The following is a 6,000-nucleotide window of genomic DNA, read 5'->3' as shown; positions in this document are numbered from 1 at the left end:
CAGATCAAGCCTTTAGCATATGGAAAAGGAAAGGTATAAAATGTTTTCGTGACCTTTTTTTTTAAGGTACTTTGATGTCTTTTGACCAACTTTCCAATAAATTTAAATTACCTAAATCTAATTTCTTCAGATATTTACAAATCAGAAATTTTTTACATAAAGTTTTACCATCTTTTCCCAACTCAACTTCAACGGATTTCTCAGATTTGATTTTTACCTTAAATCCTTGTCAGAAGGGATTAGTTGCTTTTATTTATAACATGATTATGAAGATACAACCAGAGATGTCTGATAGAATTAAACAACAATGGGAAAAAGAACTTCGATACAATATACCAACAGATAAATGGGAAAAAATTTTACAAATGGTTAATTCTTCTTCTATATGTGCTAAGCATGCTTTAATACAATTTAAAATTGTACATAGAGCTTATATGTCTAAAGATAAACTTGCTCGATTTTATTCTCATATTAACCCTCAATGTGATAGATGTTATTCAGAAGTGGCTTCACTGACCCATATGTTTTGGTCATGTCCCACTTTATATAACTATTGGAAGGACATATTCGTTACCATTTCCTCAATTTGGAACATCGATTTACAACCTAACTTTATTACTGCAATCTTTGGTATACCAAATGAGGATGGTAATCAGTTTTCTCCTTCAATCAGACGAATGATTGCTTTTGTAACATTAATGGCCAGAAGGTCTATATTACAAAATTGGAAAGAAGTAAACCCTCCTACCACGTCTCAGTGGCTTTTTCAAACTATTTCTTATCTGAGTTTGGAAAAAATTAGAAGCACTATCTTTGACTCGTCAATTAAATTTGAAGAAACTTGGGGACCGTTCATCCGACATTTTCATATGAATTAATTTGGCCTTTCCCAGACCTTCTCTCTGTTTATTCTTGTTCAGGTATGGAGTTCCGGAGTTCTTTGACACTATCATATACTTATAAATTGTTATTATTGCCCATGTTAGTTTTAGTTTAGTGTTTGTTTCATATATATATTTTCTTTTACACATCTTTAATTTTTTTTTCTTTTTCTTTTGATGATTAGTTTTGTTTTTTTTCATATATAATTATATAGACTTGATTGATTAATGTACTTTTTTGTTGTTGATGTTTAATAGGATATCATTATCCTATTATTAATGTAATCTTAAGTCTATTGTATTCATAACCTATTCATTATTATGTTATGTTTTTTTATATATTTATATGAAACTCAATAAAAAGATTGAAAAAGAAAGAAAAGAACACTTGTCAGTTACTGTTCCCAATGCAAGGTCCTCACTTACACAATATCTCCATGCCACCTTCAAAACCGAACAAAAATGATATAATAATATTAACACCACTTAAACATTTTATATATATTTCTTATTACAATTGATAACATACAGTATTTTATTTATTTTACTACATTTCTGCCACAAAACACCAAATTTCACAACGTACATATACCACTGTTAATAAACTAGATTCTAATTCTGTTCGCAGAGCATTGCACTGCTACCCACCCAGCTTGCAGTCTTCATGGTTGATGTGATCCTTGTGAAGGTATTCCCACAGTACTACACTTTTCAATGCCTTGGTAAAGCAGCCAGAATAATCAAAGATCTCACCTCCCCTGGACATTCTCTATTTCCCCCCTCCCATTGGACAGAAGATGTACCTCCAGGCTCGGGGACAATTTGTATTCCACTGTTACAAGGATATTGGGTGGTTCACTAGCTTGATAAGATGAACAATTGAACTCATGATCTAGTTTGTTGTGATCTTGTATTTTTCTGTCTACCCGCACTACATTTTCTTTGTATTGTAACATGTTTTCTGTACTCTATTATTATTTTGCCTTGTGCTATCTTGATGCACCGTTGTAATGAATTAACCTGTATGAAAATAAGTTTTTCACTCTACCTCGGTACATGTTACCTTAATGAACCAAACCAATCCAACTTGGATATAGTTGCAAAATTTGTAGCTGTTGCAAAGCTAGGTAGGAAATCAAATTGTGAAGAAAATAAAGAAGTAGCTGAGAAATAATAATAGACTACATAAGTGGTCAAACATCTGTTAAAACAACACACACAAAATGCTGGTGGAACACAGCAGGCCAGGCAGCATCTATAAGGAGAAGCACTGTCGACGTTTCGGGCCGAGACCCTTCGTCAGGACCCTTTTTCAGGTCTCGGCTGGAAACGTTGACAGTGCTTCTGATCAACTGAGCAACTGATCATGAAAATCACCATGAAATTTCCTTATCACACACTTTTTTAAAATATTGCCTATATATTTGTTATTTCAATTCATAATTAAAGTTAGAATAACTGATGCCAAAGTTAAGGAAGGCTTTTTGTTGGTACACAAATCAAACAGGTCATCAATGACAGGCAATTTGAAGAATTTCTGGTGGGACCAGAGAAAATTGCATGGAAGGCGTCCAATGATGTTGTTGAAAATTTTCTTGGCAATTACAGAACACCAAACTACGTGCAGCTAGTTGACAACATGCTTCAAGCATATAAAACCATGAAATGCAACATGTCACTAAAGATTCATTTTCTGCATTCCCATTTAGACTTCTTCCCTATAAACCTTGGTGCTGTAGAGACGAGCATGGTGAAATTCTTCACCAGGACATTGTGGTCATGGAGAAACGGTATCAGGGCAAATAGAATCAAAGATGGCTGATTATTGTTGGACTCTTAAGAGAGAAGTCCTGGACAGTTCAAACAAAAATCATCAACAAAACAGTTTTACCTTAGTTGAACTATTGCTTAGTTGATCTGTTGTAAGCTATTGCTTTACACAATTAAGTGCATTATATTCAATATAAGCAACACACAAAAAATGCTGCAAGAATTCAGCAGGCCAGGCAGCATATATGGAAAAGAGTAAAAAATTAAGTTTTGGGCCGATAGTCTTCATCAGGACTGGAGAAAAAAGATGTTAAGTCAGAGTAGGCAGGTGGGGAGGGGAGGAAGAAGTCCAAGGTAGTAGGTATTAGGTGAAACTGGGAGGTGGGAGGAATGAAGTAAACAGCTGGGTAGCTGGTGAAAGAGATAAAGGTCTGGAGAAGGGGGAACCTGATAGGAGAGGACAGAAGGCCATGCACGAAAGGGAAGAGGAGATGATGGGCAGGTAAGGAGATAAGGTGAGAAAGGGAAATGGGAATGGAGAATGGTGAGGGGCGGAGGGGTAGTTAATGGAAATTCGAGAAATCAATGCTCATGCCATCACGTTGGCGGCGACCCAGACAGAATATAAGGTGATGCTCCTCCAACCTGAGTGTGGTCTTATTGTGGTAGTAGGGGAGGCCTTAGACTGTCATATTGGAATGGGGATGGGAAGTGGTATTGAAATAGGTGGCCACTGAGAGATCCTGCTTTTTCTGGTGGATGGAGCATAGGTGCTCAGCAAAGTGGTCTCCCAATCTATGTCAGGTCTCACCGATATAAAGGAGGCCCACTAGGAGCAGCAGATACAGTAGGTGACACCAAAAGACTCACAGGTGAAGTGTTGCCTCACCTGGAATGACTGTTTGGGACCCTGAATGATAGTGAGGGAGGAGGTGTAAGGGGCAGGTGTGACACTTGTTCCGCTTGCAAGGATAAGTGCCAGGATGGAGGGATGAATGGACATGCGAGTTGCGTGGGGAGTGATCCCTGCAGAAAGCGGAAAGTGGGGGTGGGGGGTGGGAAAGGCACTTGGTGGATCCCATTGGAGATGGTGGAAGTACGAGAATTATGGGCTAGCCACGGATGCTGGGGTGGAAGCTGAGGACAAGAGGTACAGTTCAGGTAGCTGTGAAAATCAGTGGATTTATAAAACATTTCAGTTGATAAGCTTCTCCAGAGACAGAGGCAGAGAGATCGAGAAAGGGGAAGGAGGTGTTGGAAATGGACCAGGTAGATTTGACGGCAGAGTGGAAGTTGGAGGCAAAGTTGATGAAGTCGACAAGCTCAGCATGGGTGCAGGAAACAACACCAATGCAGTTGTCAATGTAGAATAGGAAAAGTTAGGAAGTGATACCAGTATAGGCTTGGAACATAGACAGTTCCGTGTAGCCGACAAACAGGTAGGCATAGCTGGGACCATGCGAGAGTCCATGGCTACACCTTTGGTTTGAAGAAAGTGGGAGGAGCCGAAGGATAAATTATTTAGAGTGAGGACCAATCCCACCAGATGGAGGAGAGTGTTGGTGGAAGAGAAGCGCTTGGATCTGGTGTCCAGTAGGAAACAGGGAACCTTGAGGTTCCTGATAGAGGGTGGAAGTGTATAGGGTCTGGACATCCATGCTCAAAGTAAGAGAACTGGGGCAATTAAACTTAGAATCTTTGAAAAGATCAGGAGTGTGTGAAGTGTCATGGATGTAGCTATGAAAGAACTGAACCAAAGGGGATAAAACAGAGCCAAGGTACACAGATATAAGTTCGGTAGGGCAGGAAGAAGCAGAAACAATGGGTCTACCTGTACAGGCTGGTTTGTGGGTCTTGGCCAGATGGTAGAAGCAGGTGGTGTGGGATAAAGGAACTATGAGATCAGTGGATGTGGATGGGAGGTCCCCAGAGGTCTGTCCTGCTGAGTTCCTGCAGCATTTTGTGAGTATTGCTTTGATTTCCACCATCTACAGATTTTATTTTGTTCCTGATGTTCAATAAAAGTTAATTTTCTGTTCCTCCAAATTCTTACTTGATGCAAGCAGTCTGAAATCATATTTGTGTTCAGCTTCAAGCGGTCTGTCATAACCCAAAAAAAACTCAGAGGAAATGCAACTTTCAAAAATATTTTGTTGTCTATTTTGGCAGGAGAAATTAGTAAAGAAACACATTATCTGGATGGTGAGAGACAGCAGTGCTGTGAAAATCAAAGGGGTCTGTGTGTCCCAGAACAGGATCGAAAAATGCTTGTTTGCAGCTGCAGAAACTCAGTAGGAAAGCCAACATTACTATTTATTGCTGGGGGAATAAATGTAGATGTTGGATATAGAGCATTTGTGAGACATATTTGGAATTCTTTGTACTTTGACTGCTTTTCTATGGATTGATGTTAATACTTTGAAAGAATTAGATCAGCCATGAACTTTCTGAATGATAGCACTGGCTTGGTCTTGAGTAGCCCAATGGTTCTCAATGTGGACAATATGGCTCCAGGGGGGCCAAGCCAAAGTTTGCAGGGCCACAAGTAAACAAACGAGAAACTGGGGCCACAGGAATTGCTGAATAGGCCATGATAAGTTTATTGTTTTAATGAAATGTTACTGAAATATATAAATAAAAAAGAAATGAATATATGTATATTAATTGGAATGGTAAAATATGCAAGTTGGCACAAATGAGGTAGCAAAACAGCTTAGAGAGAGAGTGAGAGAGAGAGAGAGAGAGTGTGTTGTGTGTGTGTGTGTGTGCATGTGTATGTGTGTGTGTGTGGGGGGAGTGTGCGTGCGTGTGTGTGTGTGTGTGTGTGTGTGTGTGTGTGCGTGCGTGTGTGTGTGTGTGTGTGTGCGCGCGCGTGTATGTCTGTCTCTGTGTGTGCGTGTGTGTGTATGTATGTGTGTGTTTGTGTGTATGTGTGTGTGTGTGCGCGTGCGTGCTTGCATGTGTGTCTGTGCTTGTGTGTATGTGTGCCTGCATGCGTGTGTATGTGTGTGTGTGTGTGTGTGTGTGTGTGTGCGCGCGCGCGCGTGCTTGCGTGTGTGTCTGTGCCTGTGTGTGTGTGTGTGTGCATGCTTGCATGTGTATGCCTGTGTGTGTGTCTGTGTATGTGTGTGTGTATGTGTGTGTGTGTGTGTGTGTGCGTGCGCGTGTGTGCGTGCTTGCGTGTATGTGTGTGTGTGTGTGTGTGTGTGTGTGTGTGTGCGTGCGCGTGTGTGCGTGCTTGCGTGTATGTGTGTGTGTGTGTGTGTGTGTGTGTGTGTGTGTGTGTGTGTGTGTGTGTGTGTGTGTGTGTGTGGAGAGTCAGCACCTCAGTCATTACCTTTATCCCTGC

The sequence above is a fragment of the Hypanus sabinus genome, chromosome 11, assembly GCF_030144855.1.
Source record: "Hypanus sabinus isolate sHypSab1 chromosome 11, sHypSab1.hap1, whole genome shotgun sequence".
In the NCBI taxonomy this organism is placed as follows: Eukaryota; Metazoa; Chordata; class Chondrichthyes; order Myliobatiformes; family Dasyatidae; genus Hypanus; species Hypanus sabinus.
Note: the sequence above shows the minus strand (reverse complement) of the source record.